Below are 14,609 nucleotides of genomic sequence, written 5' to 3'. Positions count from 1 at the left end.
CTATAATGAAGAATGGTACATGGTCTTTGTGTGATTTGCTTATTGGTGGTAAAAAGGTCATTGGATATAACTGGGTTTTTAAGTTGAAACGAAAGCTAGATGGCAGTGTTGATCGCTATAAGGCTAGACTTGTTGCAAAGGGTTATGCTCCAAGAAAAAGGCATTAATTTTGATGAGACCTTTTCTCCCACTTGTCGTATGACTACCATTCGTAGCATTTGTGCATTGGTAGCTCATAATGGTTGGAATGTACATCAGTTGGACATAAAGACTGCGTTCTTGAATGGAGATTTGCATGAGGAGGTGTATGTATCGCAGCCTTGTGGTTTTGTTCAAAGAGGGCAGGAAAACAAAGTGTGCAGGTTGAAAAAGGCTTTGTATGGTTTAAAGCAAGCTCCACGAGCTTGGTATGAAAAGATACATGCATATTTGACTGCACATGGTTTTCAGAATAGTCCAACAGAAAGCACTTTGTATGTTAAACATGTGGATGATGTACATCTCATCATTGCTCTCTATGTCGATGACATGCTGCTCACAGGACCAAATGAGAGTCATATTGCTGATTTTAAGGGTGATTTGAATGCCTCTTTTGAGATGTCAGATTTGGGACATTTGCATCATTATTTGGGGATACAATTTAAGCAGTGTGATGGAGGTATTGCTTTGTGTCAGACAAAGTATATTGAGACATTGTTGCAGAGATTTGGCCTTGAAGACTGCAAGCCTATTGCTACTCCAATGGAGACAGGTTTGAAGTTGAGTCTTCATGATGCTGGAGATCACTTTGATATCACACTCTATCAGACAGATGTTGGTTGCCTCATTTATGTATGCATTACGAGGCCGGACATTCAGTTTGCAGTCTCACAGGTGAGCAGGTTTATGCATAGCCCAGGGTCTCAACATTGGAAGGCAGTTAAACGCATCTTTCGCTACTTGAGTGGCACCATACATCTTGGGTTGTTTTATCCCAAGGGGGGATCGTTGCCGCCAGATTTACATGCTTTTTCGGACTCAAATTGGGTTGGTTGCTATGACACAAGAGTGTCCACAAGTGGTTTTTGTTTCATGCTCGGTAGCTCATGCATATCTTGGTTGAGCAAGAAGCAACCTACTGTGGCCACTTCTAGTTGTGAAGCTGAGTACAGGACAGCTTTCACAGCTACGGTTGAGTGTGTGGCTCAGACGACTTATGGCTGACTTGGGTGTTGGACACAGGAGTCTGCCACCTCTATCTACATTGACAGTCAGAGCAGCGCATTGGCAGTTGCGAGAAACCCAGTTTTTCATGCTCGCACAAAGCACATTGAGGTGCATTATCACTATGTCAGGGAGAGACTCTCAGCAGGAGAGATCAGCTTGGCATATGTGCCAACACAGGACAACCTCGCCGATCTTTTCACAAAGGCGCTTCCTCGACGTGAGAAGTTTGAAGCTTTCCGCAAAGCTTTGGGCTTGCTCCCCTTTGCGGACTGATCTACTTCGGGCATGGCACTTCCCTATACATGAGTGCCAGCTCTCGTTTCACACCATCACTCCCAGGGGAGATTTGTTGCCATATATATAGGCAGTGATGTGTGTGAACACACTTAGGACGCCGAGGCACTTTTTCCCTCCTTAGGCCCCCGGCTTGTATATACGCTCATCATTCTAGGGCTAACTTATCTTTGTACATTGACACAATCTAATACACTGTGTGTTGTGTGCATTCTTGCTTCTTCTTCTCCAAGCTTTGTGTGCTTTCCTGCAACCCTAATTCCAATAGTGGACAAAGAGGTGAAAGAGACAAAGGAACAGGTGATTTTGATAAACTTTTAATTTAATTTGAAGAAAAACGCGTTTATGGACTTATGTTTATGTATGGTTGAAAGAAGGCTTATTGTTAACCATTGGATAAGAAATTCCCATCAATCTATTGCGCCCAAAGGGTAAAGCAAGGTGGAAAACCATTAGTGGGTTTGCAAAACCACAAAACCACCTTCAATTTCACTAATCTGCTTCATAATCCATCCGTAGAGATAGAATCAGCAAATTGAGGAGATTAGAACCTTGATTTTAGGATTGCTAAGCTGTCTCTCTGTTTCAATTCCTATAATAGAGGGTTCAAAATTTTCCCTTCCCTTGTCCAAAAGCGTGCTGCACCTATTTCAAAAAGGTTAAAGCAATATATATATAGTTAAAGTATGGTAGACTTCCGATCTTAATAAATGCATGTCCGGGTGTTCGATTGACGAACGGAATGCACCCTCACAACCAGGGAAACACCTTGAACAATTTCATCGAAAACATATTTCGCAACCATCGAACGCGTCGGCACGCATATCGAAGACAGTGCCTCAAAAAAGGGGTCCTCGCCCCAGCGTATGGTCCCCACTGGCCATCATGTGGACACCCATGTGACCACTGGCCTCTATATATATATTGCTTTAACCTTTTTGAAATAGGTGCAGCACGCTTTTGGACAAGGGAAGGAAAAATTCTGAACCCTCTATTATCTATATATATATATATATATACCCTTTAAAAATTCTCTCTCCTTTTTCTCTATTCAACCAGGCGGCAGCACAGACTCGACGATGGAGGGCAGACGAAATTTTTATATATATAATTTTCTCCCTTGCGCGCTGTGCGAATATTCAGCGTGGAGAAGCTTTCTTTAATAAGCTCTGTTAAAGGCTTAACAAATATATATATATATATATATATATATATATATATATAGCTTCTCCTCCCTGCGCGTCGCGCACCGCGGCCATGGGCAGTTCATTTGAGCTGGGGCCCTTGATAAAGGGTTAATTAAAGCTTAGTTTTTATATATATACATGTATATAAATATATATATATATATAAGAAAGCCTTTTTTTTTCTTATATATATATTTATTAATTTTTTTTAAAAATATGGTGGCCATCGGTGCACGCAAAGTATACTTCCTTTTAATTAAGCTTGGATAAAGCTTTGAAAAAGCTTTAATTATTATTATTATTACTATTTTTTAAAAAAAATAACAAAAAAACATTAATTCAAATTTTAGTTTTCTTCAAAGTCTATTATTTTCATAAAGCTTTTTGTTTTCTTTTAAAAGGCCAAATCTTATACTTTAAAGTTTAATCATTAAAGCTTATATATATATATATATATATATATAATTAAAGCTTTTAAAAGTGCATATTTTGTTTTTAACAATCCCCTTGAAGATTTTTTTTTCTAGATGGCTAGTTCATTAGAGCAATGATAGGAAATGTTGCTTTGTCTCACCATCGAGACTCGGCTCCCATAAATCATGAGCTAAGTCTTCGTTACAATTACTCTTTACCAGTTGTAAATTAATTAAATGCTAATTTTGTGTTGTCCAATCAACTATTTTGCAACCAACCGACACGATATCTAAGCTAAGTATTTACCATACTCTCTCTTTTTATATTTTTATTTCAAATATTCAAGCATTTTCAAGGTATATTGTTTAGCCTTAATGTATTGTTCCTCGATTCTTTAAATTGTTTAAAATTGTCTAACAGTATCCTTTTTAAATCCAAATAAATTTCATAAGCCATTGTTGAGATTATCACATTTTTTGGGGATGATTATTTCATTTTGCATGTGCAAAATTAATTATTTCAACGTTTATTTCTTAGTTTTTAATTAAAATCGACTGAAAAATATAGTTTGCATGCTAGAAAAATCCATGAAAAGGAAAAGAAAACTTTGTCAAAAAGCTTTAACTTTTGGGAGTAAGACCTTAGATCATAGAGACCAAAATCTTGCTCCAAGACTTTCCATCAAGACTTAGAAGAGACCCTATATTCTTTGTTCCAGTCTAATTATTTTTGTGATGCAAAGATTACAATATTTACAACAATGTGCAAAACTTCAAGAGTTTTCATATTTTTATTGTTGTGATATTTGAACACCACTTTTATTGTTTTATTCTCAACTCATCACACCTTGAGGTAAATTTTTCTTATATGTGATTATTAACTACATCAGTCATATCTACATTTGTTTATCTAACACTTTACCATGTAGATGTGCTTCCCCAACATCATATGAGTATGTATTCAACCCATTCATTAATTGCATTATTATGTGCTTAAAATTGGTAATAATTAATTCAAGATATATGAATCCTGGAACTACTTTTAAATTGTTTGGTACCATATAGCATGAGCAATAATATTTCTCTTTTTCAGAATGATTCCAGCACTCCCAGTAAGTCATGACCTTTTTAATGATGTATTTTGTAGCAAATCTGTTCGACACTTGCAAATAAGTTGCTATCCTTCATAGCTTAGTAAATAATTTTTTTTAATATTTCTATGTAAGTTTTATCTTTCAGACGGTGACTCAAACACCTTCCAAGTAAGTTTCTCATCCCTATTCTTATAATAATGATCATGCTTAAATAATTATGCATAGAATTTCAATTCATACTGCTCTAAGTTCTATTTCTTATAAAGTCATAATTAAACATAGCTCTAGTTAAGTTTGGAAGAATAATTATATTTCAAATCCATCATTGTTTCTCTTTTTTCTCAATGTAGAGCATCATTGCAATTGAATATATAAAAGGTACGACTCTCTTACGCTTAACTCAACCTTATAATTGCTAAATTTCATGTTTATTATTTAAGTTTATTTCAGCTTCAAAAGTAAATTAATCTTTCATCATCCAAACTTGTTCACTTAATCAAGATGGTTAGAATCATTACTCGTTATTCGTGTTTTATCAAATTTATCCATTTTTCATTTATAATCTCACAGCCCTTCAAACAACTTTTCCAACTCAAGGTTAGCATCTTTCTATCCTTATATCCATAACCAATTTAACTTTTATTTTTATGATGATAAGTTTCTCATAAGATTCTATTTAATAACTTTATATATATCTCCAATCCATAGAAGTAACAACGATTCACATCTCTTTCAAGTGTTAATATTCTTTTTGACAGATTATGACACGAACGATGGAGGTATGTATATATATATTTACTTCCTTTTATACAACTTTTTCATAAGTATTTCTATAATATCTTTTCCACCTAAGAATCCAGTTAATAAACAATAGATTCAACATTAAGATTAATTCAAGTTCAGTAACTTAAATAAAAATTTCTAGATAGAGAAAATTTGTGTCGAAATTTAAGTTTCAGAGGGAACTGACCACTCCGCCTCAAACTTCTATTTTGAAGGAAATGATGTATGAAATTAATCTGGTGGTATGGGACATTAGATTGGTTTCATATACTTACTCCAAACACATTTATGTCTTCTATCTTTTTACCATCCTATGTGTGTATGTACAATACACCTATGTGGTATGGGAAACTTAAACTCGTCTTACATACATTCATTTGATTGGTTCATTGCATATGCATTATGTATAGATCTAGTCTTCCACACCAATCATAAAGCCATCCTCTCATGAGTTATGTAATTGTATATCAGGGACGCCCGTATATAGAATACTTTTGGGCCTCCACTATTTGCTTCAGTTGGTTCGTATGGAGGGGTGATTCTCGGGGTACTTACGCTTGGCAAACATGTGTGTGGCTGCCTCCATTGTTTGTTTCAGTTGGGTTCGTATGGAGGGGTGATTCCCAGGGTACTTACGCCTGGCAAACATGTGTGTGGCTGTTATTTGATTATTTATGGATTGTCTATATCTCAAGACGACGTTGGGATTAATTGATGTGTTCAATTAATTGTTTAACTAACGTGGATAGCATCTGAGTATAGCAACGAGAAGTGCGAGGGTACCGATTGAGTTGTCGCACTATACGAGGGTACCGATTGAGGTGTCATATGGCTGGTGGATTGAGAGGTGGTGTGAAGATGATAATCATTTTTTTTTGTATTAAACTTTCTGTACATGTTATTTTTTATTTGATAATCAGTGTGATGATCACCATTTTTGGTGTCCAGGAGTTTTCTTGATTGGTATTCCATGTCCATAAGAACCTCTGAGCCATGCCTTTGTGCCTCTGAGGCATGTTTGGACCTCTGAGTTTACCTTGCAGGTTATGACATCAACAATCTTGTTCTTTCGGCATTTTTCTTACATAACTGAGAACAGTTGCTTCCTCAAAAACGAGAGAACTTATAGGTATATATTTTATCATATTTTTTATGAATCAAAGTCGTTTTATGTAATAAGGCCCATTAGCAATTATATTTGGGCAAAGACTTTTATATGTATAAACCTTAGGGATTTTGATATGATTAAACATTTGTAAAGCTATACCCCAAAAGTGGAAAAAGCAAGCCCAATTTGTACGCTCATCTATTCTTAGCTCCTTAGGGTATTTTTATAAATAAAATTCTCTAAATACTCATGTCATGAAAGTGGAGCTACACGGCATCGGAAGGGGGGGGATTGCACCCAATCTTGTCTTGATGGTGATGTTATTCTATTTTCTTTGCCTTGTGTTATGCTATGTTATGTGTTTTCAATTTAATTCAAGTCTTTGTCTTAATTTTTGATGTATTTTATGAGTTTTTAATCATTTCTTCAAGAAATACAAAAGGATCCCATGACAAAATCTTACAATTTTCAAAAAGAAAATTATAAAATAAACCTCTACCCTTGGAACACTTGATGATTGACCCAAAACCCAAAACCTCTACCCTTGGAACACTTATTGACTCAAATATTAATTTTTTCTCATGCCTCAAAATGTCTTGCAGAGACAAGACCAAAAACCTCCAAACCTAGACATGTATCTTACTTCAAGACTTCGATTAGAAAATATACCTCCACCCTTGCATCACCTGATGATTGATGCATAAAACAAGACCAAAAAACTCCAAACCTAGGCGTTTATCTTACTCCAAGACTTCTTACATATTTAGCTTTTCACCCTCACAAACTATACCCATTGGATCATCGAAGACTTTCATTAGAAAATAAACCTCCACCCTTGGATCACTTGATGATTGACTCATAAGACAAGACCAAAAAACTTGAAACCTAGACATTTTTCTTGCTTCAAGACTTCCACTAGAAAATAAACTTCCACAATTAGATCACTTGATGTGACTAACACATTAGACAAGACCAAAAAACTCCAAACCTAGGCATTTACCTTACTTCAAGACTTCTTTACAGATTTAGCTTTTCACCCTCATAGTTGAAGATGTACTGTCTTCCACCCTCGGACTACCTCCTTTAAATTTTGCTTATTTTCCAACTAAGCTAGAAAATTAAACCCATTTCTTGCCTTTGCTTTTCTTAACTTATTTAAGCATGCATGATCTTCTTCATCATCGTGTCTTCCTAGCATGAAAACAAACATCTCATGCTTCCTCATTCTCCTCTCTAACTCAACCATCCCACACAATCAAAAGACCTTATTAGATCCCATTCTTTTTGTTGGCCTTATCAAGAATCTATTATTACCCCCATATTTAAGAGTGAAAGGCCTCACCCATCCCCCATGAATCAAAAAAACTTATGTCATCGATGAATCGCATACTTTTATTGGTCGTACCAAGAATCTATTATTACCACCATATTTAAGAGTAATGTGTTTTTTGGTTAGTTAGCATAAGGTATTTTTAATAGTATTTAACACTTTTTATTACATTTATAAAGACATCTATCCATATAATAATAGCATTTAAAAGCAACTCATTGATTTTGTTGATATATTAGTTATGTGAAAAGTGCAATGATTGACCCACACCTCACTAAGCTACTTTAAATAAACAAATGCATTATAAATAATAGAGTACTAACAAGTAGCAAGTCACTATAAGATGTTCCTTATAATAGAGCTAACTATCCTCCATTCTCACCTCCGCCTTCCTTTCCCTACCACATCATCTTGCTTATAAAAGAACTAGTATGTATGTGTATTAACATCAAGGTGGAAGGACTTGCTAATATGGGCACCAAATGTTTTTTTGTATCAATTAATTAGTAGAGGGGTAGCAATAGTAAGGCTAGACCTTAGAGTTATATTTAAAAAATGACCTTAGGGTAGCACGAATCTTCATGGAAGCTCCAGAAAGTTCCCAGAGCCACCTTAATGAAGCATATAAAAAGACCTCCTCACAATTTACAACCAAGGCAAAGCCCTCGTGCGAGAGAGAAGAAGAAGAAGAAGCCCTTTTTAATGTTGTAGGAACAATCCCAAAAGACCAAATATGATCTACTCGTCGAGAGTGAGATTCGAACACAAGACGTGCTGAATTACAACTACATGAGCTAACCAATCTACCACACTTATGTGATAGAAAGGTTATCCCATTTTGTTTATTTACCCACACCCAATGAAGAAGTGAGAGAGAGAGAGAGAGAGAGAGAGAGAGAGAGAGAGAAAGAGATGTGAATCGTTTATGTACACAAGAAAAACAATGAATCACTTGAGAGAGAGAGAGAGAGAGAGAGAGAGAGAGAGAGAGAACGGCCAACCTAAGTGAACGCCTGAGAGAGATAAAGATCGATGGCCTACAAATGGTTAACGATAGAGCGAATGTCTAAACAAAAGCTAAGGGTTTTTTTTAATGGAGATAGACGACAAAATCTAAGGTTAGACCCCCATTAATTAATTAATGGGTATTGATATAAAGTTTGTTTAGAAAAACATAATTTTACAATCAATTCTAAAATTTCTACATATTAGTTTACCCTATAATTTTTTTGTTTAATGTATATAATTATTTTAATCAATTAACTACCGTCTTGACATTTTGAATATATAATTATGCACTATTCTACTATCTTGACATTTTGAATATAATCTATTCTAATATCTTCATTACTAATTATGCACTATTCTACTATGATTACTCCTAATTATACTCCATTTTATTGTGATTTGTAATTTACTATCCCCAACCCTTACATTCCATTAGTATTGCAACCTTACAAACTACAGAATACATTACTCATGCCTACCCTTCAAAACTAAACCTTATCCTACTCCATTAGCACATAGGTATTGAATCTTTATGCATCAAATTAACTAATCCATGCCCTAAAAAATAAAACCCACCCTATAACCTAAAGCATTAAAAAATCACTTTATATTACGGTTATTCCTTCTCTCAATTTAATCAACTTAAAGCCTATACCCTAATCTCTCTGCAAGTGTAGATTAGAAGCAGGAACAAGGAAAATGATGCTTTCTCATTTCTTTCACCAAGAATATATTGGTGGTGGAGAATACTAAACAGTAAGCAACAAATGAATATACTATGGTATATGGAGCAAAAGCTTTGCCCACCATTACAAGGGTATGCCTTACAAAAAGCAATAAGACATTATTAGCAGGTTAGAAAAAACGCAAAAAGGACAAAATCTCAGTGTTTAAGAAGCTCAAAGATTAAAGTGGAAGAGGCACGAAAACTGTGTCAACAGTAAGAAAAAGCAAAAGTGATAAAGAGGGAATGAAGGCTTTGTAAGCTTCATGCATACATGAGGGCCAACATCTTTGCAAAATTTGAGCTGAGAGGAGCCCAGCCTGTGGTGCCGCAGCTGCAGAGAGCCCAAATACATACCATAATGAAGAGCCGTTAGGTCGTGTGGATGAGCTAAGAGCGGGGCACGAACATGATGATGGAGGCGCCGATGATTGCCACCGCGGCGCCCACAGTCCCAGAGATCGGGCCTGTCGCCGTCGACGGCCCAGCCCCAGAAGAGGGAGAGCAGGACGAAGAAGCCGCCGTAGGCAGCGTAGGTGCGCCCGAAGTCCTGGCGTTGGAAGGTTGCTATGACGCCGTAGGCCACTAGCACCACGCTCCCCAGCACTAGGTACACCCACAGCCCACCCTCCCGCCGCCACTTCCACACCAGCCAGCCTCCACTGATCTCGCAAACCCCCGCCGCCACAAACAAGAACACCGCCAGCACCGCCTCCGATGCCGTGTACTTCATCGTGCTCCCTCTCCTCTCTGTCTGAGTCTTGCTAAGCTAAGATGGGGGAGAGACAGAGAGAGGCGCTATTGCCCCACCTTAAGATCCAAGCTCATGGGCGGGAATTTGCTTCCCCCAATAAAAGAAGAGGTTTCTTGCCTCCGTGGGAATCACGTGTAAATATATGTTTGCACGTGTAAATATATATTTGTTGAGTACCTTAGTTTACGTTTCCTTTTAGGATTCTCCACTTTTTAGGCCAAGACTTGGTGAGATCAAAGCACTTTTTAGGCCAAGACTTGGTGATCAAGGCATTTAGTCTATTTGCCATGGCTCTCCATGCTAGAGATGCTTTAGTGTGAATGTTGGGACGCCTATCGGTTCTTTTTTTTTCCCAACTTTAGTGGTTTTTTTAAATTCAAATCATATAGCACCCCCTGAAAAAGGAAATGGTGATTTGTCAACTTTTGTGATGAGCAAGTTGAGTGCAACTGGTGGGTTATTTTGCTTATTTGTTTCTTTCGAAGGTTTGCCTCTTGCCCTTGTTGTAGGCAAGGCTGCTTGGTTCAGCCATAGAGTTAATGTCCTCTATCATTACTTACTTGCAAGGGGATAAGAGCATGTTTGCAAAGGCTAAGGGTGTGTATTGTACCATCCACGGGTACGTACACTATCAATTTGGATATTCTCTCTTCATCACTCCTCAACTTGATTACAACGATGATCTTTATGAGTTGCATTAAACCTCTGAGCACATTCTTTCAACCTAGCGAGTTTTATAGATCGACTGTATTTATAAAATCATTAATTTACAACAATGAGGATATTTGAGCTGCATTATAATTGATCATTTTAGTAATTAAAGAAACTAATGGGGGTATGTGTTTCATTTCATAATTGTGATAGCAATAGAATGTGAGTAGGAGCCAATTCCACATGAGGAAGAGTCAAATTGATGGAAATAAATCAAGTAGAAGCATCCACTATCTAAAAGCAGCCATCCACTAGGATCCCATACCTTATTGTACAGTCTTCGCTTAGCCAGCTTGACGATTACTATTCTGGGGAGAAATTCTCTAAATGGGATAAAATCAAGTGTGTTACTAAAAACCATCTAGTGGGGAGAGTGCTACTTCATGGTGGAATGTCACTAAGAATAGACATCAAAAACCCTAAACTTGGAAATCTTTTAAGAATTTGATCAAATATGTTTTTCTCTTCCACCACAATACAAGTCTAGGACTAGGCAACGGGGGACATCTTACACCAATTAGAGAAAGAGTCTATGTCTATCTATGCTGATAGATTTTGGCAGACCCTTCTTCAATCGTAAAAAGCCATAAACAAGATCCATGAGAAGGAGGAAAAGAGAAAATTTATAGGAGGACCCACTGTATAGAACCAAAGTAAATATGTTTCATCCACATTCCCTTAGCTCTGATATTTCCTTAGCCATAAACTGGAGAGGAAAAATGGACTTCCAAAAGAGAAAGAATTTCGAACATCAAGTGACCAAACCCATAAATCAGAATTCTTTCTAAATAAATTTGACAAACAAAAGAGCAACAACACGATGAGAACCCCATCCTTGCAGGTTGCTTCGATGTGTTCCACATCTGCGTCGCTCGATGGGGTGAACTTCCTCATGAACTTTAGCGCCCTTCGCTCCATGGACAAATACTTCATTTTGGAATCCCGCTCATCTTTCTTCTTGCGCTCCCTGAAAGCACCAGCACATTCCCATTATCCACAATCACCTGGGAATTGCACAAAGCACAATAATATTAATTAGAGTATCCATTTTACAAGCGGCATGGCACAGTTAGGGTTTCAGATCACACAATTTAGGATTTTAAACGTTTTTAGGGTTCTGGAGCCTGTGGCAAAGCTACACACATGATCGAGGATGAGGAGGAGGATAGTGCATTCAAGCGAGAGGATAATAATGATCATGAGTATTATGATTTTAAGTTAAAAGAAAATCTTATTGTCTTTTGAGAATGAAAGGAACTATTAATGGTAAAGATATTACTATTCTACATGATGATGGTAAAAGAAAATCTCATTGTCTTTTGAGAATAAAAGGAACTATTAATCGTAAAGATGTTACTATTCTACATGATGATAAAGCAAATCTCATTATCTTTTGAGGATGAAAGGAACTATTAATGGTAAAGATGTTACTATTATGTATGATGATAATAGTAACACACATGGCTTCATTTCTGAAAGAACTATAAGGTTGCCTAACCTAGAGTATGTTCCCTCACAGTATAAGGTTAAATCTTCTTTCATTAGTACAAAGTATAATTACATGAAGGTAGTGTGAAAGATGTAGGTCTATATATCAAACCTTATGAGGAAAAAAGGGATTTCCTAGTAGCACCTTTGTAGGGGTTAGACATCATAATATGTGTATAGACTATAGAGCTCTAAACAAGAATGCGGTAAAGAATACCATCCTCAAAGTTAATGTTTAATTCAGAGGGGCTAGGGTATTAACCTTAAAGAAGGATTAAGGGCATTAAAGAATCTCACACACCACTCTCAAGAAATGATTTCAAAAAGTGACTAGTAGTATGCGCCTCTGACATTGATTTTTCAAGCAAAAAGGATGCTATTCTAACTCAAATGAGATGCGATATTATCAAGAATCATGAATGGTTAAACATTATGTTCAAGACTCAGTCTAGTCATTATGTTCAGGACTCAGTCTAGTCATCTTGAGTTTTTGGTAATGCCCTTTGGACTTACCAATAGCCTTTGGTAATACTGCATTTAGGACTCAGTCTAGTCACTATGAGTTTTTGGTAATGCCCTTCAGACTTATCAATGCTCCATGCAACTTTTAGTCGTATGATGAACACATATTCCTCAAACATCAAAATTTACTAGTCTTTAGAAAAAATATTGAAGACATAAGAAATATCTAGAGAACATGTTCTCTCTTTTGAAAGAATACCCAACTCTATCACAAAATAGAGAAGAGTAGTTTTGTTTAGGGAAGTTTTGTAGCTTCACAACAACAAGCATTGTTAACAATGAAAGTATGAAGGGGTTTCAAACCCTCAAGTTCTATCAATTGCTTGGACTCTTTGCAATCCTATCTCATAAGAGAGAGAAGCTATAAATCTTTTGCTCTACCTATTCTCTCACAACTAACTGGTCACAAGACAAGAATCATGCAAGCATTAAGTTCTCAACATACACACACATTGTTATGGATTATGGATATTTTTTGTGATATATTTTTCATGGATATTTATTTATTTTTATTTGCCACATGGTCAATGACTTACCGTTATGGATTATGGATATTTTTTGTGATATATTTTTCATGGATATTTATTTATTTTTATTTGCCACATGGTCAATGACTTACCACCAGGTAATGGTCACACCATGTTAGGTAGATAGTCACTGGTTGGATATAATCTTGTGCATGTGTTCTTTATAGCAGATCAGTGGAGGTAGGGCTAGTGCGAGCGACGGTATGATGATGGTTACATATTTTTGGCATGCATATTGGATGCACATTTTGGCATCACTATGTTCATGGGTGGTGACATTATATTTATGCCTGTAAACAACCCGTTGTGTAGCCATCTAAATCAAGTAATACTTTCTCAAGTTCTTTAACTCCACATTCTTCTCCCTGCTCTCTAGTCGGACTATAGTAGGAAAGAGCAACTTGCGTTTTCCCATCCTAACCTCCTCATAAAATTGTTGCAATGGGAACTCCTCATGCAAGACCAAACCCCCAGGTTGATCGATGAAATCTTTGAGCAAATCACATGCTCTTTTGCAAGAATTCTCTCCAACACCGACTCCCTCTGCAAACAACTGAAGAGAAGGAAGAAAGCATAATTATATGTTGCAAACAAATTATGACACTCAAAATAAAGCATTATTATGTATTCACCTTCTGAACTCATAATCCCCTCTTGGAAGACCACAGACTCCTTTGATTGCTTCATTTTCCTCCAATAGTGACAACCAAAGAACCTTTGTCTCCGTTGAAACTTGTGGACAAATAGCTAGTAGATTAATCTTTTCTAGCGTGGCATAGCTTTGTGCATCCCATTTGAGTGAAAGCACTATTTGCCACCAACCATCACCGAGGTTGGGATCCACAATATTTAATATCTTTTGCCAAACACACACATGTAATTAATTATACATTAAACAACAAAGTAAACACAACTACATTGAAGAATTTGCAAGCTTACCTTCCCAATTTTGTCACTATATTTCCTTGTGAGGTCATCAAGTTCTTTTACCTCCAACTCATGTAGACAGAGACGGGCTAAGGGGATCTAACTTTTTATGGAGTTCTTTGTTCATTTGAACCTAGAGGAAAAGTGTGAAGAACATTCATCGTAAAACCCAAAAAACATCCAATGGCTTATGACAATAGTCTAAAGAACCATACATTATAAACTAGCCAAGCTAGGTATCTCCTTTGTCAAGGGAAACCAAGGCTCGGCACCCTTGGTATTCTTTCTCCTAATTCTCATGATCAAATCAACATCTTCAGGAGACAACTCCTTAAGATAATCCTCCGGATTAGTAATGCATATATTAAATGTATTCACCAACTCATCCCGAAGAGATGTAGCAACCAAAGCATGTGTGTTAAGACTACATGCAAAATCTCAAGTTAGTCCAAATCGTAAAAATTAACATAATTTTCAATAATCAACAAGCAATCTTTGAGTAATCAGACACTTAAAAAATTCATGCATTGGAA

Source organism: Cibotium barometz, chromosome 33 (genome assembly GCF_041138505.1).
Source record: "Cibotium barometz isolate CiBa-2024 chromosome 33, ASM4113850v1, whole genome shotgun sequence".
In the NCBI taxonomy this organism is placed as follows: Eukaryota; Viridiplantae; Streptophyta; class Polypodiopsida; order Cyatheales; family Cibotiaceae; genus Cibotium; species Cibotium barometz.
This window is presented reverse-complemented; position numbering follows the sequence as displayed.